The 20,239-nt window shown below is 43.3% G+C and overlaps 1 long non-coding RNA gene across 1 annotated transcript in view; it reads left to right on the top strand.

The window, feature by feature from the left end:
* Positions 1-12,342: 12,342 nt before the first annotated feature.
* LOC311516194 overlaps positions 12,343-20,239 on the top strand; it is a 72,020-nt gene continuing 64,123 nt past the window's right edge. Inside the window, exons 1-2 of the long non-coding RNA XR_014710359.1 lie at positions 12,343-12,631; positions 13,007-13,203. This is a non-coding gene — a long non-coding RNA (uncharacterized lncRNA). The remainder of the gene's footprint in view (positions 12,632-13,006; positions 13,204-20,239) is intronic.

A 20,239-nucleotide genomic window follows, 5' to 3' on the forward strand; every position in this document is an offset into this window, starting at 1 on the left:
ATGAGGAATCTGGGGTTTTGCCAGTGGAGGCTCCTCAGGGGAGGAAAAGCAGGATCTTCCTCTTCTAGTCTGATATGGAGACAGTATGACCTTAGTCATTGCTGCAAGCTGGCTCTGGGTACAGAACTTTGTGTTAATTTTGTCTGCCAACTTTCAGACATCATGAGCCTTCTCCGGGTATTGCCCTGTCAATAGCAACCATTGAATCTCTTTTCTTTTGAGGCCTGCTTCTTCTCTCACACCAGAATAGCTCTATTGATTTCAGCAGATTTACCCCGACGGAATCAGACCCTTTGTGGGTTTGCACAGATTAAATCATTTAACATCAAAAATATTTTAATGGCTGCTCAGTTTATGGAGTAAGCTATAGATAGCATGACAAAAAATCTTCCTTTTCTTTTTTTTTAATTGAAACAAAATACGCAAAATACATTAAATCTAATTTTAATGAATTTTTGCATTCATTTAGATCTGTGTATGCTTTATCATGCTGTTTAGCATAAGGCCATAATGATGGCAGAATGCAGTTGAAGTGATGCAATTGAAGTGTTGGTATTGGAACAGCAAGTTTAGCTGTATCTGCCTAAATATACATATATACATAATACATATGTATAGTTAGGCAGATACAGCTAAACTTGCTTTTCCAATACCAATACTTATATATATATCAGTAGCATAATAATTTTGATAAGACCGGGGACCTGATTCTGTTTCCATTTACTCTTATGTAAATCATGATTAACTGCATTGAAGTAAGGTTGCTACATCTAGGTAATACCACTGTGAAATCAGAATTGGGCCCATAAATTACAGCTCTGAAGATTGGTATTGCAATTCTTTATCCATCTTAAAATTTCAAAATGGCACCGCAGGATATCAGCAACTAGAGGAGGTTGAAATTTTCTAAATTTTGATGAAAAAATGAGAAATTAGCATAGGAACTCAGTCATTATTCGTGCTCAGGCTGCTGACTTTATGTTGATAGTCTATATAGACAGATGCCTTGTTTTATTTAAGACTCTGTATTAGCAAAAGCAGATTGTGACACCATAAGATTAGATATGGGCCCAGGCTGCAAAGTTCTGAGCTGCCCTCTGATATGAACTGCTCTAACGTTCAGGGAGAGAGGAGGCTTGTGTAGACTTTTATAGATTTAGGGAGAAGCTGGTAAGTTTGGATCTCATCTTCCCTGAAGTTCACGATAATTAGGATTGAGAGGCTTAGTTTGAGCCCATCTCTATACAAACCCAAAGAGACCAAATGGATCCATCACAAAAAGTAAATCTAAGCAAAGACTTGAGGCCAGAACTCTGTACTATGAGGAATTATGCCAGTGAATAATACTGTACTGATAAGGAGGAAACACATCCTTTTAGTCATAATGATCTGCAACGTGAGCAGTTCTCAATCAAGGTAAGGCCTCCCACAACCTACCTACAATCCAGTACATTACTTATAGATTACAACACAGGGATGGAGTAGGGAAGAAGGCAGGTCGCATGGTAAAGCCACATACATAGTCATGATTTGTATAAAGAAAATTTGGTGTGTGCTTTATGTGGATAGTTTGTTTAGCAATGTTCATGGCTTTCCCAGGCAGTAACTGGAATGTCCTTTCTGCACTTTGTACTAGCCTTAGATCTGAAAAGACAGACTTGCCTCAAGTTGAGCAATTGGAAAAGTGCAGCATGGCTCACTGAGCAACATCTTATTAAACCTTTATCCCTGCTCCAGGACAGGTTGACTTCCCAAAACAATGGAGAGCCAGCTAGACAGAAGAGCCATTTAGGATAAAGTTCACTGTGTCCCTTGCAGTCAGATCCCTGTCTGGTTGAATGTTCTGGAAATTGCAGGACACTGAAGGGAATCCTAAGCAAACACTACATAGTGATCAGGCAGTGTTTCTACAAGTTCTCGGGAAATATGTATTTGGGAACAGGTGCTGCTCATGTCTGAAATGCTGCTTAGTGACGGGAAAAGTCTGACAACGATGTGAGTAAGGAGCAAGCAACATTGCCATAAGGAGTGGTTGTAGGTAGGTCTCTATGCTTAGCATTGTGAGAGGTATCAGTTCTTGAAGGGGGCATTGGGGATGATTGTCCATAACTTAGTTTACAGTGGGGTGGGGGAGCTCAGGCTTGAAAAGCATGGGATACGCTCAGGGATTCTTCAGTCCTGTAGTACCAATGCACAGCATCCAAAGAAAGGGAGGTATTTTGGAGTAGATAATTGACACCTTTTACTGCATTCTCTTCACTGCCCATGCCATAAGCAAATGCATAACAGTCATGAATGGGTGGACATGAGACATACATCTCTCAGCTGCTCATTGTGGGGAGAATCTTATCCCAAAACCATCACTTTTACAGGCACTAAAGGATCTTAACCCTGCAGAACCAGGAAACACAGGAACTGGCGTATTGGATCAGGCCAGTAGTTCATCTAGTCCGGAATCCTGGCAACAGCTGAGGTTTAGCTGCAGAAATGTATGTGTGCGCGGGGGTGGGTGGGGGGAATGTGTGGGAAGAAGGAGAATTCAAAGGAGACCACACAAAGGGCTCATGCTTCAAACAGAGAAAAAGCTGTTGTGATAACTTGGCCTCCAAATTTACCCTAACTGTGAGCTCCACTGTGAAAAGTATGTGAACGTTCCTAAGATTTCGCAATAACCTATCATAAAAAACGTTGCTGGGAAAAGATGCAAAAGCAAGACAGAATGACTGAATCAGCCCAAACAAAATCAGCCCTACGAACATCACTTAACGACTATGTTAAGATTGTGCCAGATAAACAAGAAAAGTGTGGAACCAAAAATCGATGAGCCAAAATTGGTGTGTTGGGAAACTAGGCCCAATTGGTGGGCAAACGAATGAGGGGAGGGACTGTCCCACCCACCATTCCCTTTGTGGGTCCTTAAAAGAAAGAGACGTGGGGGAGAAAAAATTGACTAGTGGAGTGAGCTGCACTGTCATGGCTGCAAAACCCACTATCTCCTGGGACCCCTGGACTTTGTCATCCTGATCCTGAGAGATGATCCAGGCCAGAGAGAGGGACCCAGGCGACACTGCCACCTCTACTGGCTCCAGCTGAATCCCAGCACCACCTGGGATGAAACGGGGATGGACTTTAACAACAACAGCCCCAGCCCATCTCAGCTACTACTTTTCCTTTTTCCAAAAGGACAGTTATTTCTACTTTTGATACCATCGAAGAGGTAGTGAAACAAGGGCTTTTTGCCTTCTAAAAACTCTTTCCAGCTAAAGGGAAAGGGAACAAGAGATGATGTTACAATGAAAGCCTTATTCAGTACTGTACTTTTCAAATGCTTTAACTGTTTTTTCCCTTCTTTTTTTTACCTTTAATGAAAGGTTATAAGAATTTTTAGTGGTGTTTGCCATGGTACTAAGCAGGCTGATGTCTCTGTATACTAAACCCCAGACCTTGTTTAACACTCTTCAATGTTGGACAGTGACTGGGTTGTAACAACACTTTTGGCCCATTTATTCCATTTAAATTAATACAAAGTCACATGTTCCACGTAAGGCATGGAGCTGTGCTCTGTGGTGTCTATGCCACAGCAAAAAGCAGTAATTTGGGAGTGCAGCTGACAGATCTGTGGCTGTGTGGGTCCACTGGTTGGTACCTGCATAGTTTAGGAGCAAGGACTACTGCATCTATATCAGGGTTGTAGCAGTAGTCACAAAGTCGTTCTACTGTCCCTGTATAGTCTGGGAGGGGAAGACTCCCAACCTCCCAAGCACACAGTCACTATGCCTCAGTGGGGTCTCTTCTTAAGTTTCTCTAGGGCAGTATGGATCTCCAGCACATCCAGCATGGGCTAATGCACACAAGACACAACTGAGCACAAAATCAATAGGCCAGAGGGAATAATATGATTGGGTATGGAAGGTTCCAGTCCAAAATGCATGGTTTGATATGTTAAACACCCCTCCAATCCATAAATTGGAAGGAAAACAAACAAAAAAAAATCCTTGTAAATAGGTAATTAACATATGGGGTTTTTTTTAAAGTCCTGGGGAGCCTCCAGTTCTTATGATCATAGGACTGTGTCCACACATTATCGAGAAATATCAGCTTCAACCTGAGCTACTCAGTGTCTTCGAGTAACAGCCGTGTTAGTCTGTATTCGCAAAAAGAAAAGGAGTACTTGTGGCACCTTAGAGACTAACCAATTTATTTGAGCATAAGCTTTCGTGAGCTACAGCTCACTTCATCAGATGCATATCGTGGAAAAGAAAGCTTATGCTCAAATAAATTGGTTAGTCTCTAAGGTGCCACAAGTACTCCTTTTCTCAGTGTCTTCGGTGTCTACTTATAACCCATTTTAAAATAAACTGTTTTTACTCTACAGACAGCTGAGTTTACAGAAATTCCTTTCATTTTATTTACAGCCATTTTTTAAAGTTTTCCCTTTAGAGTGCATCAACATAAGACTTCCTGCACTGCAGGCAGGGCCCAATCCTGAAGTCCTTAGTCAGGCAAAACTCCCATCAAAGTCCATGGTAATTTTACCTGAAAGTAGCACAGCTGGATCAAGCCTGCAGTCTCATAAAATGTCTGTCTGTTGTGCCAACTCTGAGTCACAGGACCTCTACTCAGCATGGACTGCACGTTCTAAAATGTGGCATTGTGTCCCTGGTCTATGTTGAGGTATGGAGCCAATGTGTAGTGGTGAAGTGGAGGTTCCTTGAACTGCTCTTCCTTTCAAAGGCAGAGAAATACCATGGATCTGGGGGCAGCATGCTTAACAGCAACCTCTAGCTGCTAGTGCAGAAAGGAATAGTGTGCATTTTCCCCAGCTCCTACTTCCGGCTGTCTTGGAGGCATGGACCACCTCCCAACACAAGCACTAGGTCAACATCCTGGTAGACATCTGCATGGGTTCCAGTGGGATAGGAGAAAGAAGAAGCCCCCTGGTCCTCTCCTACCTTTCACACCAGCATAGATTCAGGTAGAATTTGCCTTTGTGTACTAATAAGCAAACCTATTTGGTTAAACATGTACAGTAATAGTCATTGACAGATCATTGCTAATACAGATTAGGCCATGCTGTAACCATATCATTGCACTCATTGACAAGGCTGTTTGGCATGTTTTAGCATTGGTATTTATTTGTATTACAGCAGTTCCTAGAGATCTCAACTGAAATCAGAGCCCCATTATACTAAACACTGTTAAAACATATAATAACAGAAAGTCCCTATCCCAAAGAGATTAGGATCTAAGTAGAATTTACTTAGATTGCAAACTCTTTGGGGGCAGAGGCAGTCTCTTTGTTCTGTGTTTGTACAGCACCTAGCGTCATGGGGTCCTGGTTCATGACTGGGGCTCGTGGGTGCTACCACAATACAAATAAAAAAAACAAACAGTGGAAGGTAAATTTGCCCAAAGTCACATGGCAGATCATTGGCAGAGCTAGGAATAGAACTCAGGTGTCCAAACACCTAGTTGTGTCTTATCTGCTAGACCACACTGCCTCTCTAAAGTAACTTAATCCTCTTTACAGCTTTCTTACAGTTGATATTTGAGACTAATGTGACAGAATTAACTCTGACTTGATATTTTCCAAAAATACAACTTTGCCAAATTCTCAGTTTTGTTTGCTATTTTGATAGGTCTTCCCTAAAATGTATATTATTCCTTTGTGGTTATTATAGGTTCCTGTTAAAATCAATATGAGTCGTGGACTTAAACTCCCTTACCTCTTGCTGTAAATTTAGAGCAAGGTGAGTCTGGGGCTGAAGCAAACGGTGTAAGTAGAAGTATTGGAAGTGTTATGATCCCTGTGGATTTTTCAGTCCTACTCATTTAAAAAAAAAACTCTGCTTTTTATGGCTTAAGCCTCCACTCATTACTCAGTCAAAACTCTCATTGACACAGAGGTACAGAGCGAAGAAAGCTGCAGTTGTGAACTGAGGTCAGGATCTCATCTGTGTTATGGAATAACATTCAAGGTTGTATACTTTGGATTTGCCTCGAGTAGAAAAAGAGGTTAGGTTGAGATTAGTGAATACAAGGTAGTTCTTAGTCTCTCCTGTGCCACTGACACATTGGGTTGTCCAGTGCCTCCACTGATTATAGTTGCTCCATAGTTGTGATACTTTTTCCCAGGTGATGCCAATGCATTCAATATCCTCTGTCACTATCTTCTGCCAGTTCTTTTTTAGCCGTTCTCACTTTCTTCTTCCTCCCTCCGGTACGTTCAATGCTTGCATAGCCTATTTCCCATCTTCTATACCACCGTTCTTTTGATGATGTTTTCTAACATGTCTGCTCTGTCAGCTCCCTTATTCTCGGATTTATTGTTTTGTCTTTCCATGAAATGTGCGGTATCTTCTTAGCCATCTGTGATGAGAAGCCTCCAATCTTGTTTTGTTGGCCAGGTCTCTGCTCCATATAGTAGTATGCTCAGTACAGTTATGTGGTATAATCTGATCAGTTTGGCATGGAGGCCTCATGTAGTGAGGAGGTGTGACCTCCCTCTGAAATTGACAGAACCCGCTAGACTGCGTTGGTGCTCACCCCTGCCAGAACACCCTAGACTATCTGCTGCCCTGCCCTGAATGAGGGCCTGGGGCTTCAGACTTTGTTGCTCTGCCCTGCCTGCAGGCCAGAGCACCCTACACTATTTGCTACCCTGCCCTTACTGGGGGTTGAGGCTCATAGACTGCTTTACTGCTCCGCCTGGCTTGAGGGCCTGAACACTGGGAGCAGCTAATTCCCCTTTTTATATCACCTTCAGAGGTGCATGCCAGTGGGGAGGCATGGCCTCCCTCAGAGATTAACAGGGAGGGATGGCCACGCACTCTTACACCTCTCTTTGACCAGATGTTGTTCCACCTTCAAAAACGATGTTTGCTTTTCCTAATCTCATATGAATATCTTTATGAAAGCCACATTAAGATGTCATCACACACCCCAGATAGCAGAATGCTTCTACCTATTTGATTTATTTTCCATCCGCATACAACTTTGTATCTGTTGTCCGGTTTCTTACCTTCATAATCTTAGTGTTCTCTGCATTTACTTTCAATCCAACTTTTCTATTTCCTGTTCTACCTTTGAGATAAAGACAATCATTCCACTCCATGTCATATGTAGTAAAGCAATGTCTTTTGCAAAGTCAAGGTTGTGTAGCTCATCTCGCTTAACCCATTTTACTCTGTCCACAATACCTTTTGTTGCTAATGCAAAGAGGAGGTGATAACACACAACCTTGCCTAACTCCAGACACAATACAGAACCACTCACCCAGGCCAGTATCTGATCTTACTGTACTTCCACTTCCATCATATAATCTCCTTATTATTAGCTTGTCTGGCATTCCATAGCTCCTAGTAATATTCCACAGGGTCTCTCTGAGAACGCTACTGAATGTTTTCTTAAAGTCAATAATGCTGAATAAGACAGGGTTTTGCCAAGCAGTAGCTTTTTCAATGATCCTTTGAAGAGTGAATATGTGTTCAAAACATTGTCTACCTGGATAGAACCAAGCCTGCTCTTGTAATATTTCATCCCCTGCTTTCTTCATTTTATTCAGTCAATTTTTTGCCTGTGATTGATAGCAGTATAATACCTCTCCAGTTTATATACTGAATAAGATCACCCTTTTTTCGGCAATGCCACAATGAGGCCATCTTTCCAGTCTTGTGGCACTTGTTTTTTCACCCATATTTCATCACAGAAACAAAGAAACACAGACTAGATTCCAGTGCTTAACAGGACCAGGCTAATGAAAGTATGAAAGACAAATGGTCAAACTGGAAGAAGACAATAGTCGAGATAGCAGAGGAAGTAGTTGGCCACCGAAGAGAGTGGAAGAAAGATGCATGGATTACATCTGGAACGTGGGTAGCAACTGATGAGTGGAAAGCTCTTGAAGGCAAAAATGGAAGAGTGCGAGAAACAGGCAGAATTTTTAGAATCAGATGTAAAATACAGAGAAAAGGACAAAGATTTAAAGAAGAGATTCAGGCAAGATATAAATGTCTGGATTCAGGAGAAGGCTGCAAAGGTAGAAGAAGCAGCATGGAGGGGAGACTTAAGGCAACTCTATAGAATAGTGAAAGGACTCTCAGGAAGAACCAGGCCATCACAGGTTATGCCCGTCAGGGATTCTCCTGGACAGATTTTGAAAATGCATGAACAAGCCAGACAATGGAAGAAACATTTCCATTCTGTATTAAAACTATCCAGAGCCAACACTCATGCAGGTTCCAGAGAAATATGAATGCTAAATTAGAAAAAGAAGAGGGACTAACAACACCTGATAAAATTAAAGCAGCCACCAAAGGCTTCAAATGGAGGAAAGCTCTTAGGGTTGACCAAATTCAAGCAGGGGTATTAAAGGCGGTAGACAAATTCTGACTGAACAGCTACCAAGTTAGTAACATATTCACTAACTGATCTACGTGCAATCTTTCCCTATTGTAGCGGCAGGTTTACATCTTTTACCTTGATTAACTAGACAAGGTCCACCCTGGGTTGAGGTTCTAGGGTGGACCTCAGACAGCTAAATCTAGGTAAACGATGTGTTAACCTGTGTCTACAGTAGGAAAAAGCCCAGGGTTAGCTAACATAGGTTAGTTAATCCTGACCTAATCTTGACCTTTCCTCCTGATCTAGAGAAACCAATTTAGTTGCTGGAAACTATCTCAACTTCTGACCTGTCTGACTAGATTCCTCACATGTTCAGCTAAGTTTGCACTATACACTTCATATTTTCAGTGTTTATAACTTCAATCTATTAAAATTTGCTAAACCCTAAAACATGGTGGACCTGTTTTCTTCCGAGGAGAATGTATTATTAAATAGTTTCAAAGGGTTGATTCAGTAGTATTTTATTTCGTATGAAACAAGATAAAAATATAGAAATTTAACAATTTTTTTAAAAATTTGTGTAACAGGGCATCAACTGACTTTAAAAAGATATTGTACCACCAACCAATCCATAGTAATGTTCTGGTTGCTTATTTTTTCATTTTTTTTTTAAAGACCTAAGACATTTGACTGAAAGAAGCCATTGCCCAAACATCTTTAATATTTTTTCTAAGGATTTTTATGAAGGATCCTTTCAGTTGAACTGCATGGCACTAGAGACTATACAGACAGGGAGAGATTGAAAATTCAGTCTTGGGAGGGGTGAAGCACTCCCAAACTCAAATAATTGTACAGGATTTGCAGCTGCTCACTCAGTCCTTCTGAGAACGACAGCCCAGTGCCTAAAAATGGCCTTGATTAACACCCTGCCATTTGTACTGTGGGAATTACAATGCACACTGGAAATGCTGCACCCTTTGACTTTTCAGAGAATGGGGCCTACTTCAGAGGATCTTACAAAGTTCTAAATGCCCTTTTGGAGCCAATGGGAGTAAAGGGCGCTCCGCACATTTCAGGATCAGGCCCTTATCTACCCATAACCCAGATTCTTCAGTGCATATACAGTAGTAGATTAATCTGTTATTGGTTCCAGCATTTTTGAAGAGACATTAGAATGATAATTCTAGTGTTCTACAGACTTCCATTCTGCTGTGGTATACCTCAGTCCCTCCTATTCTCTGCCTGTGGCACATAATAGTTCACTATCCTGTGGGCTGTAATACTGTGGTCTAATTTTGGTTGTTGGGTTTAGTGTCCGAATGCTGAGTGGTGTTGATGGCTTATGACATACAGGAGGTCTCATTAGATTATGTGGTTGTCCCTTCTGGCCTTAAACTCAATGACTATGACAACAGACCAATATTGTGTGTATAGAACAATACGATTGTGTGTAACATCTTTCCTATCAATTACATCCCAAAAGTTTTTAAAGAATTATATATTAAAAGACTGAGAATAAGAATAAGGTATAAATCACAGAAAACTCTTATGACAACATTAGGTGGTGAATAAATTAGAATATAAAAGGATAAGGCCAATAATAGAGGGAGAGAAAAAATTAAAGTATCAATTAAGGTATGTTGTAAGACATGTACAATGTAAGGTAGAAATATAGGAAGGCTGCTTCATGGAACAGAAGCTACAGGAGAGAGGCTCTCTCATAGCAGTGGGCTGATTATGCGAGGGGACAGAGAAGGCAGGTGCTAGACAAGCAGGTAGAGTAGAGAGAGAAGAGACAAGATGTGTGGAGCAGACTACTACAAACCATGGAGAGTTTTAAAAATGTGGGGGGATAAATTCTACTCTCATTTACACAGATGCAAATCCCATGAATTGGAACAGAAGTTGCACTTGTGTAACTCTAAGCAGAATTGGGACAAAAGAAAATAATTTTGAACAGGATCGTGAAATGAACACGGGAGCCAGTAAGGTGGATTGTGAATGGTGGAGGGGTGTGTGTGTGTGTGTGTGTGAGAGAGAGAGAGCGCAAGCTGCATTCTTTACCTTCTGGAGTCTGGAACGTTGGGAGTTAAGAGGAGTGAACTGGAGATGAAATCATGGATGATTATACAGGTACATTATACTAGATTAAGTTATTTGAATTTTATTTTAATTTCATTTTATTTACATTGTAGGTGAAGATTGTGAATGCCTCCCCAAATCCTTGGTACTAATGAAGTACAGTACAGTGCAGTGAAATTCAGTCAAAGGCACTGTTAGCACAGAACAGGGGAGGTGCACAAAAAGGTGCACACCTCTATGTTGGATGTCACCAGCAAATAAATCCATGTCTGAAATGTTTGCCAGAGTTTATCTTATGCCTGGGGAAAGGATGGTAGCTTTCTTGCAAACAGCAATGACATCTTTTCTGTGTTGCTGCTGACTAGGATCTGCCAGGTCTCACTCAGTGCGGGGGGGGGGGAACTCCCCCATTTTGTGCTAGAGCAGTGTCTGGTGAATAATTCTATGCTGGATGCTAACCTGAGCCAGATACACTCTGATAGGTAGGCATGTGTGTGAGAGCTCAATATGGAGAAAACTCTAGTGGCTTCTCCAGGGGGCGGGGGGAGCTCCAGAAAGAGGTGCCCCTGGAGCTGTCAGAGGTGCTGTTGAGTGAAAAAGCAGGGCCAGGGTGAGCTTCATTTCCCTTGTCCCCACTTGTCAGATTCACTTGGTTAAATTTCTTGCTTTAAAGCTAGTGAACCTGCATATTCCTGTTCTCTGGTCCCTGCCCAACTTGGCTGGCTGAGCTGCCCATCAATCCTCCCCAGCCCCTTTTCCTACCATCCCCAGTGATTGAAGGAAGCAAATGGAGTGGGTGGAAGGGAGTGGTGCAGATAAATTCATATCTGAGGGTCCAATAACACCCAAAAGCATAGGAGCAACAGCGACGCACACACAGCGGCAACAAAACCCAGGCTCTCATGTTGGTCTCATAGCAGAGGCAAACACAACTGTTGCTTGCCTAGGCTGCTAGTCTGGGACAATTTGAATGAAGGGAACTATTTTTAAATGAGTGCCACCTTAAGGTGTCATCTACGCAGCAGAAAATACTGTGTTTGGTAACCCAATGAAAACCTAGTTCACCCTGGCAATCTGGAAAGGACAGAACCATTCTAAACAGTTCCAAAACTATCCTACAGTGCTGGAAAGTCCACAGCTGTAGCATGACTTGTGACCATGGTGATCTCAGGAATCTCGTGGTCAAATCTGGATCACTAACCCTACCCAGCACCCCCTTGAGGCACACCAAGTTTCAAAGCAAGCTGAGTATCTGTGAGGATTTAAAATAGGTAAAAGATTTGAGCTGTAAACTGAAAGTTGGTCCTAATCTTTTAACCATTGGAGACCTGGGGCTCCACTATAATCTGTCCTGACAACGCTACTTGACTAAACTATTCCAGGAGAGTTCTGTGTTATACCTTGGATATATTTTCTTCAGGAGAGCTGACACCTTAAAGGCTCTCTATCTAATCTAATCTATCCATAGTCCCCTCTACCTTCAATTAGGGCTGCAAATTCCATTCCCACCACCATAAGGCACATTTATAGAAGCATGTTTTTGTTTGTTCATTTTCAGTAAAAAAATAAATACCCTTCCCCCACCCCGTATGCTTTCCATTGCCATATGGGAGACGAAGAAGGGAGTTTTGCATTTGGAGCAATACATGCAGTGAGGTTCATGGCTCTTTTTAGGGAGTAAATGCCACAGTCTTGGGTCAACCCCCTTGAAAGCCCAGGCTCCTGGCCACAGGTGCTTCCCCTTGAGACTGACAGGTGCCTGCGGTCTGAGCTGTAATAGGATCGGGAATACGCTGCTGTGGCTCGTTCTATAAGGCGCTTTGCTCTTGCCCCCTCCTCCCTCTGCGGGCTGCTGTCCTGGGTTGTGTAAGAGGAGTTGGAGTGGCGTTGCCCTTTGAGGGTGATTTATGGGGCGGGCGGGCTGTGCGAGCCGAGCTGCGTGCACGGCAGTGTCACTCTCCCTGCCCCAGAAAAGGCGCCGTCGCTGTGTTTGTATTTGTCCCGAGCAGTCACATGGAAAACGGGTTCGCAGCGCGCCTCCGCCTCCCCTCGCCTAAACTTCAGCACCGGCTGGGATCGAGGAGCAGGAGCCGCGCTCCCAACCGGCTGCCTTTCGCCCGGCAAGGCGCTCCCGCCCTGCAAGGCAGCGGCCATGCCCGTGTGACAGCGCGGAGCCGCCACCAGGCTCGGCCCTCCCAGCCTTCGGGTGAGTGGATCGGAGCCTGGCGCTGCCCAGCGGAGTAACTGGGGGGGTGGGGGGGCGGTTTCGCCGCGGGTCATCCCTATGTGAGGCGGGGGCAGGCGCGCGCGGGGCACGCGCTGCCCCAGGTGGATCGTCGCCTCCCGGCTGCCTCCCCGCCCTGCAGCCTGCGGGTCGCTCGCCACCTTGAAGGCTGCGGGCGGGCTGGGCCGGGTGCGGGCGGGGGGCCGCCGGGCGCTGCTGCGTTTCCTTTCCCCTCCTTGCCTGTGCCCCCCTCGCTCGGGCGTGGTGCCTGGCGGAGCGGAGTCGTTCCTGCCAGCTGCCTTATTTGCGCAGCGGGTGCCAGGCAGGGAACAGTAACTTTACTCTCTCCTCTCCCAGACAGCCAGGGGAGGATGGCTCGGCCAGAAGGGAGGAAAGTGTGAATGAAAGGAGGAGGAGAAGAAAGGCATCCGCTCATCATTTTCGCCCTCCCCCCCCCTCAAACTGGAATTGTATCAAGCCTTTAATTCAGTGGAAAGGAGTGAGCCATCCATGGAGACTCTCGCGCAGCCCGCGGCCAATAAACCTCCCAGCGGGTAAGAGACCTCCTGCCACACACTGGGCAGAGTTAGGAGGCGGGGGAGGGGGGGGTTGTGGCTTCAGTGACTAGCCTGGGGTGGGGAGTGCGTTGATTTATTTTGGTAGGCTCCAGGAAGGTTTCCTACAATGCAATTGTACAGCGCCCAGCACAACGGGGCCACTCCTAGCCTGGGGACCCTGGGTGCTATTCTCATAATAATCATTATGAGATTATTTACCTCACCCCAGATCCCTCTCCTCCTACAAACCAAGGGTGACCATCTTCCTCTGTTTGCAGTATTCCCGCAGCCCTCTGGGGCACAGTTCCCTCTAAGCTGCGCACGTGTGCGTGCGCACACAGATCCTAAACCCTGCGCACACGGCAAAACACCGTGCGCACGGAAAATGAAATACTGCATTCAAGCCAGGCCGAAATATCATTTACGGGCAACTTGTGACATTGTTTGCCCGCCATCTATCAACACAGCCAGATTCTACTTGCTGGCGGGGGGGAGGGCGCGAAAGGGAAAGAAGGTTAAATTTCCTTTTTCTAAGTATTTAAAATGACATTTATAAAATAACATGGTGCAAAACTATTATTATCACAAATTGCAAATTAAAACTTTTTAAATGGATAAGCATTTTACTCGCTTGGGTGCATTTGCCTCATGGCACACAAATTTGAACTCTGTTTCAAAAATTTGCACAGAATAATTTTTTTGCACGTACGCCCTGTCAAAAATTAGAGGGAACGTTGCTCTGGGGATGGCAGCAAACAGGGGAAGCAGAGCTTTAGTTGCTCTGGGTGTGTGGTTTCCCTACTGCTGCTGGGGAGGTTTCCCAGGTAACTGGATTGATCTGAGCTAGGGAGCCCAGGCTCATATGTGTCAACAGTCCTGATCTGGCCAAGATTGCCCCCCATCCCCCCACCTCCAGCAGCCCCCTCCAGCCCGCCCCCTCAGCTGTTCACAGCATGGGGAGGAGATGGTGCTTGCTGCTCAGAAGGAGAGGGGTAGGAGAATGAAGCATAGCTGGCAGGGAAAGTGAAGCAAGGGAAGGTGCCGAGCTGCAGCCAGGAGAGGAGCCCCGAGGTTCAGAGGCCAATCCCTGAGGGACTGGCACTAATGGGGAGAGAAGGAAGGCAACCCCAAGGATAGAGTCACAAAGGGGGGGGGGAAAGAAGGGGAAACTGCTCTGGACTTTGACGGGATAAATGAGGAAGTCAGCCTGGAAGGGACGGAAAAAGTTCTGCAAAAGGGAAAAAGAAGGGAAGGAACTATGGGAATGATGTAAGGCTAGAAGAGGGTAAAGTGTAGGAACAGAGGAGGGACAGGAGGCACCATACGGAGAAGAATGATTGTTGAGGAATTTCAAGTAGCTTAAAATTCACTAGGACAGGTATATAACCCCTCAGTTGCAGGAGGTTTAACAGCACTGAGCCGCAGCACATTCCTAGCAAAATATTTACAGTTTTGATAACTGTGTCCAGTGTTCCCTAGGGTGGGCCCACAGGCACAAACACAGCACGTGTAGTTATGTTTTGCCTTGTTCCTGTTACCTCCTTTTCCTCCGCCCTGTCCCTGTATGTCACTGCAATGGGGAAGATAACTGCAGGCAGAAGAGCTGGGAGGGAACGTTGTCATTCTGGAATCACAATGCAGGAGGTGCTGGAGTTCTGGAATTGTAATGTAGTTGCCAGGGGAAGAAAGTGTTGACATTCTAGAATCTGAACAGACTGGGATAATGTGATGAGGTTCTAGAATCACAGGTGACGAGGAGAAAGTGCTGGTGTTCTGGAATTAGAGCAGAGAAGGAGGGTGTCATGACTCTAGCTGTTGTGGGAAAATGGCTTATCGCATTTCAGCTTCCATTCTAGGCTAGCATTAGGAGGCTCCTGGGACAGTAATGCTCTTCCCTGCTGCTGCCACCCACTGCTGCTGCAGTCCCCAGGCTTTCAAGTGGCTCTTTTGTGGGGAAAAAAACTTTGTCCCTAAGTAACCACCCCAGCGTAACCCATATAATATAGATGGGGAACCTTAAAGGATAAATTAATGCTGAATGTCAAAGTGGTGACTGGTAAGTCCAGTTGCTAACTAATAAAACCAATATCATGAAGGTGTGGGTCATCATTTATTGGAGTAAAAACTTACCAAGCATTTAAGTCACTCTCTTTTCTCTCATCATACTAGATTGCTCTACTTCACACCATTTTCCAAGACTTGGGAAAGAATGTGATTCTTTCAAGTTTGCCATTTTATTATAGTTCAGCATACATAATATTGAAATGCAAAATCAGTAATTCTGGTATTTATACCTTAAATTAAACTAAGAAAACAAGTGTCTGACTTCTCTCCGTTTTAGTTGCAATAAAGCAGAGGATTGAAGTGTAACAGTGCTTTTGTTAATATAATGTTTCACTTTCCTAACTTGTCCACTTGTTTGCATTTGCTAGTTCTTGTAGTGTTATGACTGGTTTTCAGATCTGTGCAAGGAGTGGTGGATGCAGGACAATTGCCTCCAAAGGTATTCCTTAGTGCTGTACTAATAAAAACAATATAGGTACAGTATTTCTTTGGCCTGTAGGATGAAATGTCAGCTTGGTGGTAGTTGCTGATTTGAGGTTTAATTCATGTTAAAGATAGTTTTCTTTTTAACAGTAACCTCTTTGAGTATCTGACCCTATCTGAATAGGATCTCTTAAGATTATAATTTATTTTAAGGAAATAGTAAATCTGACATCTCTCTCCTGTATTTTTAAGGATTTGAGGCATTAACATAAATTAGTTTAAAAAGTGCTGAGGAATGGGAACTAAGGTGTGAATTTGAATATATGTTTTGAAGAATAAGTTTGTGTCTGAATTGTGACTATGATGAAAAGTCTACACCTGGATTGCTCTGTAAGTTTGTCTCTCTCACCAACAGAAGTTTGTGCACTAAAAGATATTACCTCACCCACCTTGTCTCTGTAATGGATACTTTAAGCTGTTTCACAACTTCGTTTTGGGAGGGCATATTATGTGCCTATCTCCAAGATTGCAACTGATAGAATGCCTGCAGATATATTGAATTATTATGGATACTTCTAAATAAACCCCAAGTTCTCCATCCAGTTTTCGCTGAGTACAGTAAAACTGGAGTAACCCCACTGGAGTCGATGGACCAGATTCTGATCTCATGTACATGAGTGTAAATCTGGAGTATCTCCATAACCTTCAGTGGAATTATTCCAGATTTACACTAATGTGACAGTAGAATTTGTTTCAAAGGTGAGATGTGCTTAGAATGTGTTATTGTAAAGAATCTAAGTCTCATCCTTCTCCTGGTGAAGTTGGTGACAAAAGTCCCATAAACTTCAGTGAGGCCAGATAATCTATTTCATCAGACTTCAGCTCAGCAGTTGTATACCGTCAACTTGATTTGGATTTTTACACGACCTAATGCTGATGTATGCATGCCATCCACTGAAGATGTAGATTAGTACGCTATTGAATTTCTGACTTTAGTATCTGATACTGATGAATATCTAATTTTGGTTCTTTACTACATTTTTCGTTACCATTAAATGAGAAAATAGGCGGTACCAATGAAATATGGGAAGAGGCTTGTTTAAACAGCTTTTTTTGGCTTGCCCGTATCAAGAAAATAAATTAGCATTTGAGACTTTCAGGTGAATATGGAGAATATATATGGGTCTGTGGAAGGACCTGTTTTTCTCATGAAAGGACAAATAAGCTACCTGTATGAGGAAAAAAAAACCCATTAGACATGTTTCTGATTTCACTAGTAATTGACATAGTTAAATGAGAGCAAGAGGTTAAAATGACCTTTACTTTTAAATTTTTAACAAAATTTAAGCATAACTGTCTTTTGTCTCTGCTTAATCATTAATAGCACTATTACTAACTTCCTTTGTTAAACAGGTGAGCAAAATGAATGCATCATGTGGTCCACAGTAGAACAGTTTTACTATGTATTTCCTCCAGATAAATTTACTATAAGTAAGGCCCTACCAAATTAACAGCCATGAAAAACACATCAAGGACAGTGAAATCTGGTCTCCCCCTGTGAGATCTGGTCTTTTGTGAGCTTTTACCCTATAGTATACAGATTTAATTGGAGAGACCAGTGTGTCTCAAACTGAGGATCCTGACCGTAACGGGGTTGGCGGGGGGAAAGCGCAAGGTTATTTTAGGGGTGGTCGTGGTATTGCCACCTTTTCTTCTGCACTGCCTTCAGAGCTGGGCGGCCAGAGGGCAGTGGCTGTTGGCTGGGTGCCCAGCTCTAAAGGCAGCAGCACAGAAGTAAGGGTGGCAATACCATACCATGCCACCCTTCTGTACTGCCGCCTTCAGTGCTGGGCGGCCAGAGAGTGGTGGCTGCTGAATGAGGGTCCAGCTTTGCAGGTAGCAGCACAGAAGTAAGGGTGGCAATACTATACCATGCCACCCTTCTGCGCTGCTGCTGGCAGTGGCTCTGCCTTCAGAGCTGGGCTCACGGCCAGCAGCTGCCACTCTCTGGCTGCCTAGCTCTGAAGGTAGCACCGCCACCAGCAGCAGCGCAGAATTAGGGGTAGCAGTACCGCAACCCCCTACAATAACCTTGCAACTCGCCACAACTCCTTTTTGGGTCAGGACCCCTACAGTTACAACACTGTAAAATTTCATATTTAAATAGCTGAAATCATGCCATTTATGATTTTTAAAATCCTATGACCATGAAATTGACCAAAATCTACTGTGAATTTGGTAGGGCCCTAACTATAAGTAATACATGACACAGTTTCTGGGAGAATTACCCACTTAGGAGTGTGATAGAGTGTTGTTGTTTTTAAAAGTGAAATAACAATCTGACTAGAGTCTTGCAGTCTGCCCTCCCCCCAACACCAAGTATTTGTCAGTTTTGGATAATATTTTTAGAATTTATGATCTATGAAATATTATAATTACCAGTTCCTGGATGGATGTTCTATATAACAATTAGTAATGCTATATTAAAATACACATTTTCAGATGAGGAAGCTGATTTTTAAACTATGTAGTAGTGCCAACATGGGTGAAATTCACTTCTTTGCAGTGGGCCAGCACAAAGCATGTGCTTTACTTATGTCCCACTGAAGCCCTGATGGGAGGATCTTGGTGGGACTTAATTTGTCCATGGTCCCTGTGTAGGACCAAGTCCTAAAAGAAGTTTTAGTTGCACCTCACCTTGAACATGTGCATTTGAAAGGAAGAGAATCTCTCTGACTGTGTTATCTTCTTAGATAATGTAATAACAAATAGAAGCAAACATAACTTAAACTCTGCATTGCGGGCTAAATTCTGTCATTGGTTGTACAGATTCAGTTCTCATTGACATAAATGGGAGATGGAGATAAACAACAAGGAGTAGAACTTAGTTCATAGCAGATGTTATAATCAAGAAATACACTAGTTTAAAACATTGTTCACTAGCAGCATAGGGCCTGCTGCTCTTCCTAGTGGTTTCAATGGGAGTAGGGGCATGTCTCTGCTCTTGCATTTCAGGGGGAGTTCTGGATGCTCAAGGAATTCAGCACTGAGTCCTAGGTGAAAGGATAGTCATATAGTTAAAGCACTAAACTGAGGGCTCATGAGATCTGGGCTCAATTCCTACTTTTCATGGGCTCAGTCTTGCAAGGTGCTGAGCATCCTCACTTCTGATTGTAGCCATTGGGAGTTGCAGATGTTCAGCGTCTTGCCAGGTCAAGCCCCTGTGGACTTCCTGTGTGACCTTGTACAAGACCCTTTGGCTCTAATTCAGAAAATATCCTTATTCAGCAGGGCACTTAAGTGCTTTCTTGAATCAGAGCCTTAAGGTCTGTGCCTCAGTTCCCCCTGTGTAAAGCAGGATAATATTTCCCTACCTCACAGGGGCATTGTGAAGGTAAATACATATATACATTTTGGGAGGTACTTAAACACTACACTGAAGGGACCCTATGAGTACCTAGACAGATAAAAATAATATATCATTATTAGCAGTTACATTCAGACCTCAGGAAAACAAGCCTCTGAGTAAAGAATAGGCCAAGTTTTTAAGTCTTGTTTTGATTTTCAGTATAATTCTACTTAGGCTCCTTGTCTGTGTAGTTAATGTTAAATTATGTACCTCATGGAATTGCACAGCTAACTTTTTAAAATATTTTACTGTGTATTTATCTATCTTTACCATTTAACTCCCTAAGCCATGCATTTTAAAGGGCCAAGAAGACCTTCTGTATATAGAACATTACTCTGCACTATTTCTTTGCCTCCACTTGGACACTTCATTGAATCATAATATTCAGGCCTCAAAAGATTTGATATATACGAAAACCCTGAAGTGTTTTTATCTTTAAATCAAAAACTAGAACAACTGGAAAGCTTGACACTCTGCCTAACAGCACCTTCGTTATACTTTTATATAAGACTCTTGTCTAATGTGTAGAATAACTGATGTGCAAGGATGATGAGGACAGAGTGTGATTAGAAATGCAAACAAATATTACAGTAAATCTTTTAAACATTCTCTGCCTCCGCAAACATGCCTACTAATGCAAACATGCCTACTCTGGGCATCATCCCTCATATTACAAATAGTAATAACCACCTGGAGCCAAATTCCACCCTCCTGTACACACAACTCCCATAGAATTCAGTGGGAGTTGTGTATATAAGGGGGAGGGATAGCTCAGTGGTTTGAGCATTGGCCTGCTAAACCCAGGGTTGTGAGTTCAATCCTTGAGGAGGCCATTTAGGGATCTGGGGCAAAAAATGGGGGATTGGTCCTGCTTTGAGCAGGGGGTTGGACTAGATGACCTCTTTGAGGTCCCTTCCAACCCTGACATTCTATGATATGTATCTTAGAGCTGAAATTTCCCCATAAAATATGTCCTAGCATCCTTGCAGACATAAGGCTTGATTCAAGGGTCTAGATCAGAGGTAATTCCATTGATGTTGACCGAGTTACATCAACATAAGACTGTGGGAAGAGAATCAAGCCCATTGCTTGCAACAAAAATAATCCCATTACAGTTTACATTTTGTATGAATACTG

This window comes from Lepidochelys olivacea, assembly GCF_965140295.1.
Source record: "Lepidochelys olivacea isolate rLepOli2 genome assembly, chromosome: 2".
In the NCBI taxonomy this organism is placed as follows: domain Eukaryota; kingdom Metazoa; phylum Chordata; order Testudines; family Cheloniidae; genus Lepidochelys; species Lepidochelys olivacea.